Genomic DNA, 11,381 nt, shown 5'->3' on the forward strand with positions numbered 1-11,381 from the left:
AAAAACGGTGCACCGAACTTATTTAGATATCGTTGTGTGGTGGGGGTGTATGAATACGCGGACGACAAACGGGCGTCGGGCCAAGATCGCGTGTTGACCTGTTAAAAGAGAGCTTTATTTCCGTCGCATGACTCCGCCGACCGTCCATTGTTTGGGAAACTCAGAAACGCAATAATATATACATATTATTATAAATATTTGTATATTGTATTTCCTAACGTGTTCCGCGCCGTACAGCGTGTTTTTTTTTTATGACGTCCGTCGACGGGATCGTATATGAGCTGCGTATTCGCGCGGTCTATTTAGAACACTCGCGCGCAGCTGGAAATCTCGATGGTACTCGATGGATGATTCTTTCATCACTATAAACGATTATTTTCTCACTTCTTGTTGTACATAATTTGAAGACATTATGATACATTTTTATATTTTTATCGTTAGCGTTTTTCAAGTTTTTTTTCTTTCTTAGTATGACAGCATCCGTTTTTTTTTTATTTCATATTCTGTAGCAAAATATTTGACTGCGTATAAAAGTCAAATAAATTATCTATTATTTATCAATGTCCGACAGTAACTAGTAACTACCTAATCAGAATGTTGAAAATTATTTATTCAATAACTTACAGCATGTAACTATTATAGTTAATACATTTTGAAAAAATAATTAAATTACCATATTATTAAGTAAGTTACTTCAGATTACAAACATTTTTAACCACAATATTGCCTTAAAAATCATTTATAAAATACAATATCACAGTACCAATAGAGCAAGATTTAATCCATTTGGTTAACTACTTGCTAAGTGAGAGAAGAGAGTCTATGCAGCTTACTATAACTTTGAAAAAACTTGATTATTAAAATGTAATTAATGGTTCTTATAGCTTATTCTACATTTCTTTGATATATATATATAATATTACAGATATGGTCATAGGTTCGAGGTTTACTACATGGATAAATACAATGTACCAAGAGCCAACATTTTATAGATACATTTTATACAATTTTTTTATGAATTTATACTTAAAATAATTTAATTAATAATAATATTATAATAAGTGAATTTTAATTTTATAAATAAGACATGAGCCACATCTGACAATGACAAGAGCCACATGTGGCTCGCGAGCAGCAAGTTGGAAACCTCTGTATATCATATAAGTTGGTTTAAAAAACAAAAAAATGTACGAGTGTGCTAATTGTGTTTATGCACATTGTTTAAAATAAGAAGGTTTTTAAATAAAAATAAAATAACTTTCAATTTATTAACTTGATCCCTCAAATTAATTTATATGTTGATGTAACTTTAATCTAACTAAATTAAATTTTTTCTTTTGACAGCACTTCAGTTTGTTTAATAAAAATGGTTTAACTTTTCAGCTTTGTATTTAATATCTATAATAGCTCTAAAAAAATATTGATTAAAATTCGATACGCACATTGATACTTTAAATACGTATAATAATATTGGTTTCAACTTCAAATTATTGTAAAAAAAATTACTGAGCGAATAATTGTTTAGTTACAAAATAAAATTACACCTTGTATAATTTATGGTTTATGAAAGGGTCAACAGTATTAAATTTATGTAAAGACATCATAGTAGTATATGAATATACTCAGATAAAATTATACTGAACGAATTTTGCTAGTTTTGAAAAATTTTCCATATTACTATAATGTTATTTTTTATCGGTTATGATAACTCAGTTTACCAGCATACTGCAGGCGTTATGACGTATTCTAAAATACCTACAATGAAGCATCTTGGTAATTATGGTAGTTGGAAAAAATGTTTTAAGAGAAAAAACTTACTGGAAAAACCAACTAGGTATTAGGAAAAACAACCTTCAGAATTTATTAAAAAAAATTACACAAAGAATAAAAATTATATTTGTACATCAGGTGTATATTGTTCAACGTAATAATATAACATACATTTAACTATTTTTTTTATAAATTATAACAATCCAGAACACTTGACGTGTTATTTTTTAATACTTTGGTATTATTTCAAAACATCAAAATATCCTTCAAAACCAAGTTTGACATGTCCTTTATTTGATTTAATCATTTTCATTGTCGAAAATCGAAAGACATATTATTGTATAAATCGTACTGCTTAACGTAATTCGTCAGACACTAGTCGATTCTATACTACCCAATAAAATAGAAATTTCAGATTTAAAAAAAGTACTTACCTAAATTGTATTAATATGAATTTACATTATACATGTATAATATTATATTATAAAGTATATACCTATACAATATAATATGAGGCTGTGAATTTGTAGCAAATGTAAATACTTTCCAATTGTAAAAATCTATGTAATACCTTTAAAAATATTTACCTTAAGTTCTGAAAGTTATATCTTGAAGTAAAAAAAAAATTCAGAATAAAAAGGGTTTTATCTAACTATTATTGAAAAGAATAATAAAAAAAAGATCATTTATATTTTATCATAATGTTAATATTATAAATTTTAACTGATATAGCTATTTAAATTATTATATATTTGATATTTTACTTACAAAATAGCTCGATGTTTGGTTTGCATCTTTAATATCGGTTTAACATGGGTTGTACCTCTCCACATAAGAAATTATTCAAAATCGTATCGTTATAAAATGCTTATTATTAAATCGATTGTAAAATTATGTGGTTCACGAATTCACGATAGTAGGTTTGTTTCATACCTATACCTACTTCGTTTATTTTGGATTTCTCATCATTATAAATGTCTGGCTTTGTTTTGATTGATTGTTTTGAGAGTTAATCTAGTTCTACAAAAAAATGTATACTTCATAAATTAAAATTAAAAAAAAATAGTAATAACTAAAACGTCACTTAAAATGTATAAAGAAATAAATTACTGGATTTTGTTCAATTAGGTATGCGTGTACATAATATTATTAGTGTTCAAAATAAAAATAACTGGATATCTTACACTTTTATTTGTTTATACATTTATTTGTTTTGACACTTGGCGGGTAAATCTAAATAAAAAGATATGTACACATACATAATTATAAGATGGTATGTTTTTTTCATAAAATAATATTATTGTGCGTCAGTTTTTGGCTACTGTGCGAATCGAGAATAAATAATATCTAATGACTAATGGCTAAGAAACGTTAAAAAATATCACTCATTTTTAGAAGCCAGTGTAGTATAGATTTTTGTAGTAGTCATGTTTAATCTTAAACTAAAATCCGTTACTACCAGATAATACTCTGATGTGCCAAAAATATGTGACGAAAAATAAAATACAACTTAAATTTGGATGTACTAAATACAATTTTAGTTAATAATACTTAAATTATTAAGACCTAAATGACCAAATAACTAAGTTATTTTTTTTTCATTAAAACCTTATACTCGTATATTATGTACATATAAGTACAAATGAAACGTAGCTGAACTATTTTAAAATTTAATTTTTTTTAATTTTGCGATTCTTAATTACAAATTACACACATTAATAAGAAAAACTTGCTATAATCTGTCTGATATTTTGTACTGCTGAAACGAATGAATTAACCACAAAATAAGCGATTAAAATTTAAATATCAGTTGAAAGACACACGCCTTCAGTCGAGTTAAATATAATTGTGGGAGTTTCTTGATTTAAAACTATTACATATATCAAAATACTATTTTGATTTAGAATTATTATATATATATATATACCTTACGGCCGTTGTACCTACGTAACCAACAAATCTTAAAAGATGTATATTCTGAGATACGATGCAGTCATTTAATTTTTCACAAATCTAGAAAATAGCGATCTATAGAATACAAATCATTAAATGTTTTTTCAAGTTTATTTCTCTTATACTAACGATCATTAATATATGCTAAATATTTCACGGCATGCTGACATTTGTAGAATTACAAGTATATAGCGTTCATTTAAAACTATATATTCTATGATCGTTGTATTAGGTCTTGGGAATTTTTTTTGTTTTTGAGAAATTTAAATTTTACAAACATCTTGTAACTTCTAAAGCAAACCAAGCTTTACTGCAAAATTACTTTTTACCAATATCGATTAATTTTTTCCAAATGTATTTGTGTAATCACACCGAGAACAGTCTTAACGATTCACCACTTTCTCTACAATAGGTAAATATTAAAAATGACGATTTTTCAAATGTAAATTACATGTAAATATTTTTTTAATTCTTTTATTGACATAATAAAATAATTTTTGAAGGCTGCAAAGTATACAAGTTAAAAATCGACGAAAAGTCTATTTTTTGTCACATGGTTCGTCGGCGGCCAAGGATACGGAAGAATAGTATTTGGGTGCGGCCGAGTAGTATTGAGATGCGAAGGCCGGAGATGAATAGTATTGAGGTGCAATGGCCGCAGCAGACGAGTAGTATTGAGGGACAATGGTTGCAGCAGATGAGTAATATTGAGGTGCGATGGATGCAGCAGACGAGTAGTATTGTGGTGCAGCTAAATATCTGCTTGAGGTCGAATAGTATTGAGGTGCGGTGTACGTGTTAAGGTAAGATGGGGCGTATGTCCGTGGGATGTACGAATACGACGTGGACACGGATGGCAGTGGCAGGATTCTGGAAGTCAGCGGCCTAGTGATTGGAATAGACTGTTGGACGGGTATGGCGATTTTGGACTCGATGAGCGGGGCGGCGGTAGCTAAGGTGTATTGAGAACGGATCGTTGGCATAGCTTCCAATTTCGTGCTGGTGATCGAAGATCCAAGGTTTGCGGTTTTGGTTATCGTCTTCATGGCGATCGGGGCCGGTGAAGCGTTTTCCAGGTTGGCTTGCCATGCGGTCGAGTCAAAAGTCGTGAGCGTGGGACGGAAAGCGTTCAACAGTGGGCTAGTTGCGATTCTGCTCTCCAACTTCAGTGGTGCTGTGTCGATGATGCGAGCGGGTTCGATATCAATCGCGGTGCGCATGATCGGTGCCGGGGTGGACACGGAGACGAACTCTGAGGCCGTGGAAATGATCGGCGACGGAGTCATGGACACGATGCGCGCAGGTTCAATATCAACCGCGGTACGCAGGATCGGTGCCGGAGTCGACACGGAGACATACTCAGAGGCTGTGGAAAGAATTGGTGACGGAGTAACCGACATAATTCGGGCGGGTTCGATATCAACCGCGGTGCGCATGAGCGGCGCTGGGGTGGAACCGGTGACCACGTAACCGGACGTCAGCGGGTCGCAGTCTTTGATCGCGTCTAGCTCGACAGTGTTTAGGTCGTTAGTGCTGTACCCAAGCTTGTACGATGTCAGATCGGCCGAAGCCAACATCGCACAACCAGCTGCCAACACCAAACATACCTGAAATACGTACAGACAATACGTTAGAGATATAATAGGAAAAATAAATTTAAAGTATGGTAAAGAGACGCAAAAATGTAGTATCTAGTAAAATGTTGTAATCCGAAAATTGAACAACAATATTTTATACATTTAATATAAAAATATAATAGTTATACTGAAATATTAAATAAGTGAACCTCGTAAAAGTATAGGTACTTATGAAGAAACAAAAAAGGCCGACATTCAACAACGGCAACAACAGAACAACGTAATCTGTCCCCCTTCAATATATTATAGTATAATATTATGAAAACTGCATGATTTATAATGTACGGATTATAATTAACTTGAAAATTTCGATTTTTTTTAACATCAAAAAATGAATTAAAAAGCATTGTAAAAAAACTAACATAAATTGAATATTTTTATACCATAGTAATAAGTTAAACGTTTTTATATTTATATTAAAATATAAAATTTTTATTTGAACATTTATCACTTACTTGGATACAATTCATAGCTGATATCTTCGCTTGTCGTCGTGTCTTTTACAAGTGTATATTATTAAGTATAATATATAACTTTTGCTGTTTGAATATTACTATTTGGTTTGTCCGTTGCAAGAGACTAAACACAGAGTACGCTTAGAAAGACAATAGCTGCCGTTTATATACCTACCGCTGAGGAACCGCCAAATGATAATGCTTTACGGGAGACTTCGAAAACATGAACACGACCTTGTTACCTTCTTGCAATCGACGACACCTGACAACGTGAAACTGCAACAACACCGGGTTAGATTGCATCATGACTAAAAGCGTTTAGCTTTGTGTTAATTGTTCCAGGCCTCAGGGATGCACGAAACAACAATAATTATTCTTAAACGTCTTTAAACGCGATGTGCGCCCGCTAATCCATCAAACATACAGTAAATAAATATTATAGTAATACATATTGTATAATTCTATTTTGAAAAAACATTTCGAGCGCAATACGTAAATATTTATAGTTTTAGTAAGTGTAATAAGTTTTCGGTTGAGAAATAAAATATTTCGTTTTAATAATAATGCATAGTGGTTCTAATCTCCGACATAAAAAGTACGAGTAGCGATATAGTGAAAAATTAAATTTATGATTTTATAAATCTGCACAATAATTACAACAAATTATCATGAATATATATGATTATATTCTGTAAATTTATGTACATGTTTAAATAAGCTACTTTAAGAGCTCCACTCAGCCAGCGTGTTAAATACCGTATATTACTACAAATTATAAACATATCAAATCAAATTAAACATAAACAATGATCAAAGTTGTATGCTTATACTTTTTGAATTCGGAACAAATTTAGTAACCAGTAGATGATTCATTCATCAATCGTCAGATATGAATAATATGATAACAAAGTTAAAGAACAAGTAGTTACTTCTGTTAAATAAACTTTGTTTACTACAAAACGTAGTAAAAATATAACAATAATAATAATAAATAAATATAATTTAAATGTATAATATGCCTACATCATTTACGTACAGTCAAATAAATGTAATTTAACAATATTTTAGTAAAATGATTTTTTAAAGTCACGATAAAACGGATTGACACAAAAAGCATAAAAGGATTGAATTTGTACGACTGTACGAGTACATTTATATACCTTAGCAGTTTAAATATATAGGTTCACAGGTTGAATCCTTTTATTGTCATTCACTCATTCAATCCATTTATAACGAAAATAAAATAAGAACTTCATTTCAAACATTTCGTATTTTTTGTAAAAAGGACACACCTTAACTAACTATAACTATTTTAATATATTTATACGTAAGAAGTGAATTTATAGCATTTGATGTTCAAATTACGAGGTACAATATTGTATTATTCAATTATTTCCAAAATCGTAATAATTTATAAAAATATTGAACCAATATTAAAAATTAGTATAAATCGAATGTCATAGGATTAATAAGGATTGAAAAAACAAGTTACAAAAATTATTTTAAATAGTACCTACGTAATTTTAAACTATGTAATAAATAATAATAATAATTATTGTAGAAAGACGGTATTTAAAAATGTACAATTTCTATCAATCATGATTTTCCATTATGTATTACTAGTAAACTCGTAAAACCATTCTAAAATAGGTAATATTGATAAAAAAAATACACCAGCTTAGTTATAATGATGTTATTTATTGTTATAATTGTAATTTAACCGTCATAATTCATAATTTAAATGACCGAATTGTATTATAATGCCCTATTTTAAACATACAGTACTTTTTGGGTGATTAATGAATATAGGTCATTTTGTACTCAATATTCTATATTTATACGTGTTATTTCTAGGAATTGTTTATTTCGAACTTTTATATTGAGTTATTACAAATCTATCGTATACCTCACTATCGTCATACTTTTTAATTTCCTCGTAATAATATTATAATATATTATAAAGTTATACGTAATAATTATATCTAGAAACACAACCCAATTTTAACAAAATAGTTACCCTATTTTACTTTTTTTTTTTACTAAATTGTAACACAACTGGCACAGTATGTTGTGTTTATTCACAACATAGTTTTAATTATTAAGTGAGCAATTTAAGTATTAAACAAAAATTAATTACACTTTATACTATAAAAAGAGATTAAAATTGTTTTAAAGATTATCTCAATACTTTCCTTATTAATGTGAAATAAAATTATCAAATATGGTATAATACTATAATATTAATACTTAATAGTATAGCATGTATTTTTAAAATGTGTAATAATAATAAGTTAGTATTTTCGTTGTATGATTTAAATTAAGTCATAACTCATAAGAACAAGTAAAAAAAGGTTTATGATTCGACATTCAAATAATTAACATCGATATGAGTGTGTAATAAATGAAAACACTGATCAGCAATCATCATCACTTTTGACGCAATTTACTATATCAACAACCATAACACTTGATGTTTGAAATGAATGTTATTAGTCGTAATACATTAGCCAGTTGTAATAAATTAATTTTTTAATTGAATTCACACGATTAATTTTAATAAATACATTTTACCAATTATGCAAAAGATTTAAAATATTATGCATTTAAGCATTTTAAAACAACTGGAAATAGTACGCTTACACTTAGTAATTACTCTAATTTTATTTGCTATAATGCTATATTTATAGTATTAAACTAAAACATGTGCGTTTTGGCATAATATAGAAATAGGTTCAAGTTGTAATAGTACGTTTTGTAATAATATTTAGATTTATTGCGTTTTGCCACACTTTTAAATACTAAGAATAGATTTAACATGGGAAATACGAGGTTTTGTTATAATTTGCAAATAGTTCATTTTTTTTTTTTTGTGTAGTCGTGTTTGGAAATAGTACGTTTTGTAACAATAATTATTACCACTCATCTTAAAACACCATTTGCTGAATGTTTTTAGACAGTATTTGACCATGCTATTCGATTTTTGTAAGTTTTTCAATAATAATCGAACCAATATATATTATTCTTTAAATAGTATGTTTTAAAATTTCGCCCCTCAATTGCATTTTGTAATATATACCGAGTGATCCATTTAACGTAAGATATTCATTATTTCAAAGATTAATAACGTTTTTGAAAATACATTTATTACATATTTACCTAATCTCTCAAGTGGTTAAAAAAGCACATTTTTGTAAATAAAAAATATACTTTTAGAACTTTTTATCGTTAAAACGTTTTTTTTGTTTCTGATGAAAACATTCACTTTTAATTTCATATTCTATAGGATTATATTTTTTTTTGAAATTAGTACGATTTATAAATACATGGCGAGTGTTTATAGTTTATAAGTATTTAAAGCTTAGTTGAGCGGATTTCAACGGTACGAGAGTACCCCGCAAAACGTTGGTCCGCTACTTTACTTATCAAAACTTTAAATACCTATAAGTTATAGGCTATTATTAGTTATAGGCTATAACTAATAAATTACGTGTTTCGGATTTGATTTTTATAAATTAAAATACTCTGAATTATATTTTAATCTGGGATTAAAATTGTATGTACTCATCAGAATTTAAAAATTTCAAAAACGTAATTTTTTAACGTCTTAAAATTATGTAAAAGAAATATTTTCAAAAATGTTTTCTAAAATGTGATAACTTAGTTACTTTAAGAAACTTTTCACGAATTATTGTTTAGTTTTAAAATGTAAAATAAATTATTACTGTTACGTAAAATGTATAAAATAGTATTGTATTTTTTTATTAAATATTTTTTGTATATAATTAGTAATTATTAATATTAGTATTGAGTGTATCCGACATTATGTTATTGATGTTTTTTTTTTAAATGTAAAATTACTAAAATTTGTTGACTTTGTGTTGTTGAAGTTAAAAACCTTTTAACTAACCTAATAATTACCTATTTATTATACCTATGTTTTGACTATTAAATTACCATTAGGCGTAATATTACCTACCTACTTATGATAATTGTGAATTATGTAAAATGAAAACAGAAATATTCAAATTTCATTTTGAGCAAGTCATTATTAAATAAATATAAAATCTGTTTTTATTTTAAAATGTAAAATATAGGTATTAGGTACAACATCGCATGGCTAAAAGCCTATTTTTTAAATTAATTTTTATATTAAATTTCGTTTGTTATTAAAATTCACACTTTTAGGATCATTTAAGTTTTTTATGATGTTGTTATTTAATATATAACAATATATATTTCAAAAATAAAAACGATAGCTTTTAGTCTTGGTGTAAAATATTTTTAGTAAAAACTACATTCTACCAAGTTTATCAAATTAACAATTTAAAAAATAATTATCTACATAAAATCCTTTTGCGTATAATGCTTTTTAACAAATTATGAAAAATTATCAATATATTATACATTGTTTAGCTACATGTTTATGTGGACAATTATTATTTTGGTTCTAATACATACCATTCAAAATGTATTGTAATGATACTTACAATCTATAGTGTTCTACTTCAAAACTGTACATGTATATTGCAAAATTTAACCACTTCATAAATAAAGCTATTGCTGCCAAAGGCTATACTATTATTATAATTAATGTACTATGTTAATTTTTTGTTAATATAATGTAATTTTGCGACTAATAGATCTGACCAAAAAAGTAATTTGTTTATATATTAAATTTATTATTTTATAAACATATATTATAATATGTGAATTAATTTTTACTAAATTATATATCATATTATGTAAAACTTCAAATTTGTAATACTCATTAATCATTTCAAGTACAAATAGACTACCCGCTTAATCATAGATTAAGACTAAAATTTGTATATATAGATACTTGTAAAATTGTAGGTATACGATTTTTTATTACATTACTAGTGTTAGGTTTTTGACACTTAAACTTCATCCTCAAATTTTCCCTTTGTAGATACAGACATTAATTTCTTTGCTCCTCATACGTACTTTTACAAAGAAATTTAATCCAATAAAAAAAACAAAGTTGTAGAGTTACCATCCGATATAAATAAGGGTTTTTTATGATATTTTTTTTTAGTCTGACAAGACTAGCGTAACGATACATCACCGGTGTAGCGTGTAATTTGTAAAATTTATCATCGTGGTGTGGTAAAAACTACGTGACGTAGATTTTAATTTTGATCGCCCAACAGCAATTAGGTGTTTTGAATTTTGTTCATTATTGACACTGAAAGAGAACTTCAATATCCGGACGAACTATAGTTAGACTCGAACTCGCTCTGAATATTTTATTTAGTATCTGTACACTTAATATAATAACGTAGTAATTGTAATATAAAACAATTTTCACTACACCAATTTTCGTTTGTTTTTTTTTTTGTAATCATATTATACTGTATAGCATTTTATATTTCCGTGATATTTTTCAAGTTTAGTTTTGAAATTTACGAGATATACTTCCTCCGCTTCAAAATCAAATGTTTTTGATAAATATATTATATTCAATAAAATATTTATAATATTTATTGAGGGATCAATAAACACATCTCGTTATAAGATTTATTTTTATTTTTACAAAAACTAAATA

Source organism: Rhopalosiphum maidis, chromosome 4 (genome assembly GCF_003676215.2).
Source record: "Rhopalosiphum maidis isolate BTI-1 chromosome 4, ASM367621v3, whole genome shotgun sequence".
Classification (NCBI taxonomy): Eukaryota; Metazoa; Arthropoda; class Insecta; order Hemiptera; family Aphididae; genus Rhopalosiphum; species Rhopalosiphum maidis.